Raw genomic sequence first — 13028 nt, 5'->3', positions numbered from 1 at the left:
ATATCAAATTTGTCATAATTTTTCTATTATTCGTTCAGAAATTAGAGGCAGCACCAGGGTATTTTGAGTTAGACTTTTAGATTGTTCCTCCTTTCAAGATATAATCCAGTCTTTAATCATTTCCTTTGTGCATTTTCTGAAAACATTTAATCTTGCAGAGTCTGGAAAGAAATATTACACAAGTTTCTCCTTCTCTGAGTGCATAGTTTCTATCTGCTGACTTTACCAACTATACATGGCAGGAAGGCAAGCAATGAAATGGAATTCATAAAAGAAATCTAACTTTCTGGATATCCTTGGCTTTCAGAAAGCATGAGTGATACTTCTTGGAGTTTTTGATTCCCATCACCAAGCTGTGTTGCTTCTGCCTTAAGATTTTTTATCTGCAAATAACGCATTTTTGCTTTTGGGTCTCAGGGTGGGCCATAAGCTGCCATGATTTCCTCCAAATCCTCAAGAACATCATACCTCTACATTGGTCAGAGTGTAAGGGACACAGGTACTTTGAAAATTAGATGGATGGATGGATGGATGGATGGATGGATGGATGGATGGATGGATGGATGGATGGAGACATACATACGTATGCACGTACATACATACCTAGATGATATATCGTATTTTTCGGAGTATAAGATGTATCTTTTTCCTCAAAAAAGAGACTGAAAATCTGGGTGCATCTTATATACTGAATGCAGCATTTTTTGCCTCCTGAAACCCTGCCCCTTCACCAAAATGGCCATGCATAGCTTGTAGGAGGCTTTCAGAGAGCTCCTGAGGGCTGGGGAGGGCAGAAATGAGCAAAACCTGGGCTGCTTTTTGCTCAATTTCCCCCTCCCCCCCCCCGATCCCAGGAGCACTCTATAAGCTTCCTAGTGCCCTTTTTTTTTTTGACAAAAATGGACCCATTTTTGTGAAAAATATGCTGGTTTTTTACTCGTTTTTGTCCCCCCCCCCGGAACACTCTACAAGCCTCCTAAGCGCTATTCATGCTTTTCTTTTCTTTTTTTGGAAAAAAAAAACTGGCCCATTTTTGCAAAAAGTGGACCATTTGGGGGGGATTTGCAGAGTGCAATTTTTTTTTTAATTTGCTTCTTCAAAACTTTGGTGTGTCTTATACTCCGAAAAATACAGTGATAGATGATAAATAGATAGATAGATAGATAGATAGATAGATAGATAGATAGATAGATAGATAGGTAGGTAGGTAGGTAGGTAGGTAGGTAGGTAGGTAGGTAGGTAGGTAGGTAGGTAGGTAGGTAGGTAGATAGATAGATAGATAGATAGATAGATAGATAGATAGATAGATAGATAGATAGATAGATAGATAGATAGATAGATAGATAGATAGATAGATAGATGTAGATAGATAGATAGATAGATAGATAGATAGATAGATAGATAGATAGATAGATAGATAGATAGATGATAGATAGATAGATAGATAGATAGATAGATAGATAGATAGATAGATAGATAGATGTAGATAGATAGATAGATAGATAGATAGATAGATAGATAGATAGATAGATAGATAGATAGATAGATAGATAGATAGATAGATATAGAGGTAGGTAGGTAGGTAGGTAGGTAGGTAGGTAGGTAGGTAGGTAGGTAGGTAGGTAGGTAGATAGATAGATAGATAGATAGATAGATAGATAGATAGATAGATAGATAGATAGATAGATAGATAGATAGATAGATAGATAGATAGATGTAGATAGATAGATAGATAGATAGATAGATGTAGATAGATAGATAGATAGATAGATAGATAGATAGATAGATGATAGATAGATAGATAGATAGATAGATAGATAGATAGATAGATAGATAGATAGATAGATAGATAGATATAGAGGTAGGTAGGTAGGTAGGTAGGTAGGTAGGTAGGTAGGTAGGTAGGTAGGTAGGTAGGTAGGTAGATAGATAGATAGATGGATGGATGGATGATAGATGATTAGGTGGGTAAGTCAGTAGTTAGGCAGGTAGGCAGGTTAGATGGATAATACAAAGAATGAGAGAGCATGATGGATGATAGATGAAGGACAATAGGCAGATAGGTAGGTAGGCAGGCAAGCACACAGGCAGACAGACAGATAGATAACAGATGACAGATGATTTAGTAGGCAGGTAGGCAGGTGGGTAGGTCAACACGTCTGAAAACTGTTAAGGAGTATAAGAAACTCTTTTTTAGAAGATAGCTCATTGTGTATTATGTAGGAACAGCATTTGTATCCTTATGTGGGATATTCCATGGTTTGGTGAGTAGCTTTCGTTGGTTTTAGGCCCAGGAGGTTATTAATGTTTTTATTAGGATTTTCCTTATGTTTGAATGGTTTCTTTTTTTCCTTGTATCATTTAAAAAGAAGACAATGGGATTCTGTTTGCTGAAATATAGTTGAACTAGTTTTCATTAACTTCAACTATTCTGGGCCAGGTCTGGGGAAGAAATCATCTCAGTTTTCCTTCCAGATTGGAAGCAACAGGCCAGTACCATTCCAGTCCATCTCTGTCCAAAATATATGTACGAGGTTCCTCTCCATTGTCTCATATGTTAAGAACTTCAAGGAAATGAAGTAAGTGACACAAAAAATAACATCATCGCTATATTTCACTGTGAGAATCAAATTGGCAAAGCAGCTTTGAGATCACTTGAACCTTTGCTGAAGGACATATATGGAGATTCTCAATTTCGTTTCTCATCCAAGATGCTTCTTCGGTTCTGAAACAAAACAACCAGATAAACGTTTCCCCAGAACTGTCCTATTAGTCATCAGATTTCATGTCCCCTTCTTCCTCTTAGTGATGTCAAGCTAATCTTGCCTTCTGGCAACTGAACGAGTCCTTGTAATTTTCTTGGCAAGGGTTTCAGAAGTGGTTTGCACATCCTTTCTTAATGTGCCTGAGAGAGAGTGATGGACTCACAACTTCTGGAAGCAAGATGTTCCACTGATTAATTGTTCTAATTGTCAGAAAATGTCACCTTATATCTAGGTTCCATCCATGGTTTCTTGTTCTGCCTTGCTTCAGATGCTTTATAGAAGACAGTAGGTTTACCCCATATTCCAGTGTTTCTCAACCTTGGCAACTTGAAGATGTCCGGACTTCAACTCCCAGAATTCCCCAGCCAGCAAATGCTGGCTGGGGAATTCTGGGAGTTGAAGTCCGGACATCTTCAAGTTGCCAAGGTTGAGAAACACTGCCCTATTCTATCTTGCAGCCTTTAGATATTGGAACACTGCTATCATATGACTCCTCGTTCTTCTTTTCATTAGACTAGATATAACCAATTCCTGCAGCCCTTCTTCATCTGTTTTAGCCTCCAATCCCAGTATAGACTTTGGAAATAGTGCAGAAAAGAGCAACAAAGATGATTAGGGGGCTTGGGGTTATCATACGAAGAATAGTTGCATGTGTAGAATCTCAGGCTCGGCATCTTTGAATAGGTGTGATATCCCCAGGAAAGTCCAATCTTGCTGATTGTTGTTAGAGTTAGATCCTGAAAGGGCTCAAGGTTGACCATTCTTCTGAGGTTGAGATCAGTCAAATAACGATCCAGATTGTTGGGGTCAACACGCAGACCATATGCCCAGAGACTGCTGTAAAGCACTACGGAGCAGTATATAAGTCTAAGTGCTATTGCTATTGTTATTTATTTGTTAACAAGGACAGAGATGAAGTGATACTACACACAGAACAAAGTTCTTACTAAATTCCTGTTTTTTTTCTTGCTTCCACCTTATGCAAGTGGAAATCTTTGAAGGTGAGTAAAAGAGTGACAGGAGACTTTCAAAGAAAAAGCACAGTAATTCAGTGTGATGACGTGACACTTTTCCATTATAAATGTTGGAATTTTAAAGTTGGCCAATAATGTATAAAGTAACTTGTAACATATACGTTACCCTATTAGCCAACATTACAATATTATTAACTCCCACACCAATTAAAATGAACCATTACTTTTAAGAAATAAGCACAGCCTTAATGTTTAATTGTAAATTCAATTGTAAATTGAAATGTGTCCCAAAGGATTATCACACAAGCAGAAGAACATTATTCCTATGCAGAGTTAAAAGGAATAAAATAGAATAGAATAAAATAACAGAGTTGGAGGGGACTTTGCAGGTCATCCAATCCAACCCCCTTCTCAAGCAGGAGACCCTACACCAGATGGCAGTTCATTGTCTTCTTCAAAGCTTCCAGTGATGAAGCTCCCACAACTTCTGAAGGCAAACTGTTGATTGGTTAATTGTCCTCACTGTCAGATAATTTCTCTTTATTTCTAGGTTGAATCTCTCCTTGTTCAGTTTCCATCCATTATTCCCTGCCTGGTGCTTTGGAAAATAGCTTGACCCCCTCATCCCAGTGGTAGCCCCTCAAATATTGAACACTGCTATCTTGTCTCCCCTGGTTCTTCTTTTCACTGGCCTATCCATGTCTAGTTTCTGTAACCATTTTCCATAGGTTTTAGCCTCCAGTTCCTTAATTGCTCGTCTCGGTACTCTTTCTAGAGTTTCAACATCCTTTTTGTAGTGTGGTAATCAAAACTGGATGCAGTAATCTAGATGTGGTCTTATTAAAGCTTTATAAAGTAGTATTAGTACCTCCCTTGATCTTGATTGTTAATGCATGGCTGCGCATGGCTAGTCTAGTGAAGAGAAGGACCAGGGGGGACATGATAGCAGTCTTCCAATATTTGAGTGGCTGCCACAGAGAGGAAGGGATCAAGCTGTTTTCCAAAGCCCCCGAAGGCCAAAGAAGGAATAATGGATGAAAAAAAACAAATAAGGAGAAATTCCAGCTAGAAATAAGGAGAAATTTTCTGACAGTGAGAACAATCAACCCATGGAACAGAAGTTGCCTTCGGAAGTTGTGGGAGCTTCATCACTGGAGGCTTTCAAGAAGAGATTGGACTTCCATCTGTCAGAAATGGTGTAGGGGCTTCTACTTCATCAGGGGGTTGGACTAGATGACCTACAAGCTCCCTTACAACTCTGTTAATCTGTAATCCTCTGTATCTGCAATATGCAGCTCATCCCACACAAGGGATAGTAGGGATCCTCTTTAACCTCATATATTTGGATCACCCTTTCACTATTATTACTTTGCTGTTGATATGGTTTGTTCTAACTAATATTCTAACCAGCATTGAAAGTGTTGGCATTCTAGTAAAAAGAAACATATTTCTGGGCTTTGTAAACATCTTTTCCTGTATTAGCACATTCATCCTTATAATGATGCTTTCAGAGTTCTCTAGAAAGAAAACAGTTCCTCATTTTCTAGGAAATGTGATTTCAGAGTAAAAGATACACTTATGTCCTAATAGTTATGCTCCTATCCCTACCTGTATGTGCCCAAGCATATATAAAGCAATTCTGTAATATATTCTGCTGAGGGATGAGTGAGTGGTCCCAGCTCTTCCGAAGTCAGAATTGAGGTTAGGAAGAAAAACCTTGACATCTGGAAGAAGACCTAGCAGAGATCTAGAAGGAGACCTTCTTTTGGTGGTCTTCTTAAAAAAATAGGTAAGACATTCATCGATACCTTTTTTTTGGTTACTAATGTCTCCTCTTCTATCTATCATCCTTCATCATATACAGCCTTGTCTCCAAAGGAGTTGATGGGTAAAATTGATTCCTTGCTTCCTAATATGCAGATATTGTTATTATTTCATTGTGTGTGTGTGTGTGTGTGTGTGTGCGTGTGTGTGTGTCTGTGTCTGTGTCTGTGTATGTGTCTGTGTGTGTCTGTGTGTGTCTGTGTGTGTATGTGTGTGTATGTGTGTGTCTCTGTGTGTGTGGTAGCCAAATCTCGGCTCTTGCTTGGTATCAAAGCCAATAAGTCACCGGACACAAGGTGTGATACAGAATTATACTTTTATTTTGGTACCAAGATATAAGGACCCCGGTTGGAAAAACTAACCAAGGGCCAAGATTAGGATCTTATGGCAGTTTTTATAGTCAAGAGGTGGTTGCATTCAACGCTTTGCCCTTCCCCTAATAATGCATGCATAACAGATAATATTGACGGGCTATTTGGATTTCAGCCCTCCTAAACCTTTACGCTTATAATGTTAAATAGCTAAATGTCCCATCACCTGTTTGCCATCCCAAGTCACGGGTATCTCACAAATGTGCCGGCTATGTGGGTTTGGGGTTTTTTTTCCTTATAAGTGAGCTATTCTTGTTCCTAATATCCTGCCTAGTGGCTTTAAGGTGCTAACTTCTGTCTTGCTGTTAACGTGCAGTCCCCCACTTCCTATTGCAGAGCAGCATAAAAGAGCAAACATTTTTATCTGAGGCAGGTCCCCTGCGACCCCCCTCCTTTTGCATAGAAAAGTAAAAGCAGTTTGTCTGAGGCAGCAAACCCCCACCCCAGCCTACTCTGCCTCAGAAAGAAAGAAGCTCTCTTTAGTTGTGGATAGGCTGAAGGAAGGGTTGGGATGAGTCTGTAAGGTACCATGATTTCATCCAATAGGCTCATTTTAAGAAATCAGTAAGAAATCAATAGTTCAGATCTGACTGACAAAGTGGTTTTGATTCTGTGAACCTTCCAACCTTGATTCTGTGAACCTATTCCCTGGTTGTCAGAAGGTATGGCTACCTTTTCTAGTGCCCGTCATTGCCACTTGAAAGCAAAGCTGCATTGAAACCCACAGAGAGATGCTACATTTGTTGCTGTGTGTGTCGAATTGCGGCAACTTTTGGTAGAAAGCCAGGGCATCAATCAGAAGTGGGTTGCTCCTGGCATTACTGCCAGTTCAATGCGCTCAAAAATTTTGCATGCGTGCACGTCTGCACATTTGCACAAAAACAGGTCTGCGCATAAACAAAACATTAAAAAAGGGAAAAAAATACATTTGTGCAATTACAATTGTTCTGCGCATGCACAGAAGTGAAAATCAAGATGGTGGCCCCGTAGGAGAACCAGTTCAGGGGCGTGGCAGGCCTGGGTCACTGCCGATTCCAGCGACACAGGCCGCCAAAACACTACCAGTTCGGCCAAACCACTCTGAACTGGTAAGAACCCACCTCTGGACCTGATGTTGCCCAAATTTGAGGATTCCAAAGTTTGGCATCAGCCAGAATGGGAAATAATAAGAACTGTTGGGAATTATGATGAAAAACATCTGGAGGATTTACGGATAAAAACCTTGGTTTTATGATCACTACAGCAATTCTCCAGCTACACAAGGAGAGAGAAATTAGATTGCTGAAATTATCTTTTAATTGTCAAAAAAATTGTTAAAGAAAGCATAATACAATACAATACAATAGCAGATCTGTTTTTGACAAACTCATGTTGGCTTTTGGCTATTACTTTGTTTACATCTAGGTGATTGCTAATTCGTTACCACCCTCCAGACCTTCCGCACAGCCCTTAAAACCTGGCTGTCCCGTCAGGCCTGGGGTTAAAGACCGTAACCCACCCGAATTGTATGAATGTTGTGCTTTTAACAATGTATTGTCTTATGTGTTTAACTTGGTTTGTCCTCCCTTCCTTCCGAATTGTAAGCTGCCCTGAGTCCCCCCAGGGAAAAGGGCGGCATATAAATAAACTACAAAAGAAAAAAAAACATCTGGCCTGTGGACCATGAGTTTGATACACCTGCCCTACCTGGAAACCTCAAAGTAGTCTGCCTTTGAGCTCTGTATTTATGCTCTCAAATAAACATTCAACCTTTTCCAGCAGCAGCCTCAGTACTATTCTTGCATGATCCCCATTTGGAAAGTGGACCAGAGTTTATCCATCTTCAATCAATCAATAAATAAATGGTAAAAACACAGAACAGAATGATATTTGGGAAAATGAGGTTTTTCCCCCCACAATTGAGTTATATCAAATTTGTCATAATTTTTCTATTATTCGTTCAGAAATTAGAGGCGGCACCAGGGTATTTTGAGTTAGACTTTTAGATTGTTCCTCCTTTCAAGATATAATCCAGTCTTTAATCATTTCCTTTGTGCATTTTCTGAAAACATTTAATCTTGCAGAGTCTGGAAAGAAATATTACACAAATTTCTCCTTCTGTGAGTGCATAGTTTCTATCTGCTGACTTTACCAACTATACATGGCAGGAAGACAAACAATGAAACGGAATTCATAAAAGAAATCTAACTTTCTGGATATCCTTGGCTTTCAGAAAGCATGAGTGATACTTCTTGGAGTTTTTGATTCCCATCACCAAGCTGTGTTGCTTCTGCCTTAAGATTTTTTATCTGCAAATAACGCATTTTTGCTTTTGGGTCTCAGGGTGGGCCATAAGCTTCCATGATTTCCTCCAAATCCTCAAGAACATCATACCTCTACATTGGTCAGAGTGTAAGGGACACAGGTACTTTGAAAATTAGATGGATGGATGGATGGAGACATACATACGTATGCACGTACATACATACCTAGATGATATATCGTATTTTTCGGAGTATAAGATGTATCTTTTTCCTCAAAAAAGAGACTGAAAATCTGGGTGCATCTTATATACTGAATGCAGCATTTTTTGCCTCCTGAAACCCTGCCCCTTCACCAAAATGGCCATGCATAGCTTGTAGGAGGCTTTCAGGGAGCTCCTGAGGGGTGGGGAGGGCAGAAATGAGCAAAACCTGGGCTGTTTTTTGCTCAATTTCCCCCTCCCCCCCCTCCCGATCCCAGGAGCACTCTATAAGCTTCCCAATGCCCTTTTTTTTGACAAAAATGCACCCATTTTTGTGAAAAATATGCTGTTTTTTTACTCGTTTTTGCCCCCCCCCCCCCCCCCGGAACACTCTACAAGCCTCCTAAGCGCTATTCATGCTTTTCTTTTCTTTTTTTGGGGAAAAAAAACCTGGCCCATTTTTGCAAAAAGTGGACCATTTTGGGGGGATTTGCAGAGTGCAATTTTTTTTTTAATTTGCCTCTTCAAAACTTTGGTGTGTCTTATACTCCGAAAAATACAATGATAGATGATAGATGATAGATAGATAGATAGATAGATAGATAGATAGATAGATAGATAGATAGATAGATAGATAGATAGATAGATAGATAGATAGATAGATAGATAGATAGATGAGGTAGGTAGGTAGGTAGGTAGGTAGGTAGGTAGGAAGGTAGGAAGGTATGTAGGTAGGTAGGTAGGTAGGTAGGTAGGTAGGTAGGTAGATAGATAGATAGATAGATAGATAGATAGATAGATAGATAGATAGATAGATAGATAGATAGATAGATAGATAGATAGATAGATAGATAGATAGATGAGGTAGGTAGGTAGGTAGGTAGGTAGGTAGGTAGGTAGGTAGGTAGGTAGGTAGGTAGATAGATAGATAGATAGATAGATAGATAGATAGATAGATAGATAGATAGATAGATAGATAGATAGATAGATAGATAGATAGATAGATAGATGAGGTAGGTAGGTAGGTAGGTAGGTAGGTAGGTAGGTAGGTAGGTAGGTAGGTAGGTAGGTAGATAGATAGATAGATAGATAGATAGATAGATAGATAGATAGATAGATAGATAGATAGATAGATAGATAGATAGATAGATAGATAGATAGATAGATAGATAGATGAGGTAGGTAGGTAGGTAGGTAGGTAGGTAGGTAGGTAGGTAGGTAGGTAGGTAGGTAGGTAGGTAGATAGATAGATAGATAGATAGATAGATAGATAGATAGATAGATAGATAGATAGATAGATCGATCGATCGATCGATCGATCGATCGATCGATAGATAGATAGATAGATAGATAGATAGATAGATGAGGGAGGGAGGTAGGTAGGTAGGTAGGTAGGTAGGTAGGTAGGTAGGTAGATAGATAGATAGATAGATAGATAGATAGATAGATAGATAGATAGATAGATAGATAGATAGATAGATAGATAGATAGATAGATCGATCGATCGATCGATCGATAGATAGATAGATAGATGAGGTAGGTAGGTAGGTAGGTAGGTAGGTAGGTAGGTAGGTAGGTAGGTAGGTAGATAGATAGATAGATAGATAGATAGATAGATAGATAGATAGATAGATAGATAGATAGATAGATAGATAGATAGATAGATAGATAGATGAGGTAGGTAGGTAGGTAGGTAGGTAGGTAGGTAGGTAGGTAGGTAGGTAGGTAGATAGATAGATAGATAGATAGATAGATAGATAGATAGATAGATAGATAGATAGATAGATAGATGATAGATAGATAGATAGATCGATCGATCGATAGATAGATAGATAGATAGATGAGGTAGGTAGGTAGGTAGGTAGGTAGGTAGGTAGGTAGGTAGGTAGGTAGGTAGGTAGGTAGGTAGGTAGATAGATAGATAGATAGATAGATAGATAGATAGATAGATAGATAGATAGATAGATAGATAGATAGATAGATAGATAGATAGATAGATAGATAGATAGATAGATAGATGAGGTAGGTAGGTAGGTAGGTAGGTAGGTAGGTAGGTAGGTAGGTAGGTAGGTAGGTAGGTAGGTAGGTAGGTAGATAGATAGATAGATAGATAGATAGACAGACAGACAGACAGACAGACAGACAGACAGACAGACAGACAGACAGACAGACAGACAGACAGACAGTTAGTTCACTCAAACATGAGATCACAGCACTAAGCAAGGAGGAGAAGGAGAGGCCATAACTAGAGTAACCCCATGTCCTTAATTACAAAATAAAGTTCTTTTTTTCCCAGACAGCTGCCTTTTATCAGAATATGTGTTCTAGTGAATATTGTCCAGGTTGTCCTCTTGAATTTCCTTTTGTAAAGCAAAATTATCAACAATTAAAATGTGTTGTCCTTACGAACTGCTTTCAGAGTTATCCTTTTTTCAGGTTTGTCCTTTTTACCAAGAAAATTACTGTAGTAATAAGGGACGGAGCCTTCAGGATTCAACTGGCCCTTCTTATGAGGTCCTTCAGTTCTGAGGTAACTTCATTCTCTCTCAGCCCAGCAGAATAACAGAGTAATAGAGTTGGAAGGGGCCTTGGAGGTCTTCTAGTCCTACCCCTGCTAAAGCAGGAGACCCTATACCATTCCATAGAAGTGACTGTCCAGTCTCTTCTTAAAAACCTCCAATGATGGAGTACCCACAATTTCCAAAGGCAACCTTTGCTGAAGCAAAATAGCCAGATAATGATTTCCACAGAATTGTCCTATTAGTCATCAGATTCTTCTTCATCTTGGTGACTTAAAATCAATCTTGGTTCCTAGAAATAGCCTAGACAAGTCTATGTAATTTTCTTGGAAAGGTTTTTGGAAATCGTTTGCCCATATTTTTTTCATGGGGTTGAGAAGAAGTTGCTGGCCAAGATCATCCAAGTAGATTCAAGACAAAGGCAGGGCTAGAACTCATAGTCTCCAGCCCAGTGCCTTCAACTACTACATCAAACAGGCTATTTCACACATTCAGTTCTAGGTTTTTTAAGGGGAATTTTGAATGAATGTGGTGTGATACAGCTCAAGAATGTCCTATCTTGCTGATAGTTGTTTATTATTTGATAAAGAGCACAGAGATAAAGTATTACCACATCTGGGGAAAAATATGCCTTCCTGTTTTTGAGGTTGAGTAAAAAAGTGATAGAAGAATTTCAAAGAAAAAGCAACACAATTCAAAGTGTAAAGTGTAATAAACTATACTGTGCTATGCTGTGCTACGCTACACTACATTACACTACAGATAGATGGGTGGATTAATGGATGGATGGATGGATGGATGGATAGATAGATAGATAGATAGATAGATAGATAGATAGATAGATAGATAGATAGATACAAACAATTGTTACAAAAAGAAAAAAACTGTTTGGGAAGTCTTTGAAAAAATGCTTCTTAACTTGCAAGATCTATCTGAAAAGTTTAATGAAAGATTTGGCGGTTCAGGACAGTTTGGAATCAATCCAGAGATACTACCTTCACTTGGATGGACTGGGATTTTGTCCATTGCTGCCAGATTTGAAAAAAAGAGCCAGGTCTGAGAATTATGAGCTTGATGGAGAAGGCTAAAAGGGGAACAAATGCAAGAAACTTAAAGATAATGCAATTGATGAGTGATGGACTGAATTTTCTTGAAGTTGGATGGACTTTGAAGAATGAACTTATTATATCTAACCAGAAAAAATTAACAAGAGATGCTGTGTTTTTCTTATGGGGAAACTTTCAAAACAATGGGTGCTGCAGAGATTTACAGAGGAGAATGATTCTAGAGAATGATCAATTGTTGGAAAAGATCCCAATTAAAACATCAATATTCATTTTTAAGAATCAAATGAGAATATTTAATCCTGGACAGACCCTCTCTGTACAGACCAGAGAGAATGATTGTGGTTATTTGTGCTAACTGTTTTAGGTAGCTCTTATAGACTTTTTACAAGTTAAATACACTAATAGATCATTAACAGAGGTTAATGAAGTTTAATTCTGCTGTTGGTTCACCTGTTAACTACCCTTTTTTATAAACAGTAGATTAATGAGGTCAAATGGGTTCAAATAGACACGTAGAATTTTATAAATTGTGGTCCTGCTACATGATGGAGCAACTATTATTCTTGCAACACATTTAACAGGATTCAGCTAGGGGGACGATATATCATCCTCATAACCATCTTATCAGAGTTTGCTATCAGAAGTTCCTCATTTCCTGGCAAGGATGATTTTGAAAAAAGATATTTTATTTCCTAACCAGCTGTGGGTGTGTCACTTTTGCACCACTCTCCTGAACATATATAAAGCAATTCTGTAGAATTTTCTACTGAGTGGACCCAGCTCCTCTGAAACCAGAACTGAGATTAGGAAGAAAAACCTTACCACTTAGAATAAGACTTGCATTGATCTAGAAAGAGATTTTCTAGTAGTCTTCTACAAAGAGAAGGTAAGACATTCATAGAAAAAAGTCTTGTTATTAAATTCTCTTTTATCTATGATCCTTCATCATATACAGCTTTGTTTCTGAAAAAATTGAATACCTTCTGATTAAAACGTATCAAAATAACTAATTGTTTTTTTTTTTGTATTGCATCTTCCCTTTGTATTAGCTCTTTAGAGATGCTG

Source organism: Thamnophis sirtalis, unplaced genomic scaffold (assembly GCF_051295495.1).
Source record: "Thamnophis sirtalis isolate CommonGarterSnake01/CBP01778 unplaced genomic scaffold, rThaSir2_p1.2 scaffold_2, whole genome shotgun sequence".
Classification (NCBI taxonomy): domain Eukaryota; kingdom Metazoa; phylum Chordata; class Lepidosauria; order Squamata; family Natricidae; genus Thamnophis; species Thamnophis sirtalis.
This window is presented reverse-complemented; position numbering follows the sequence as displayed.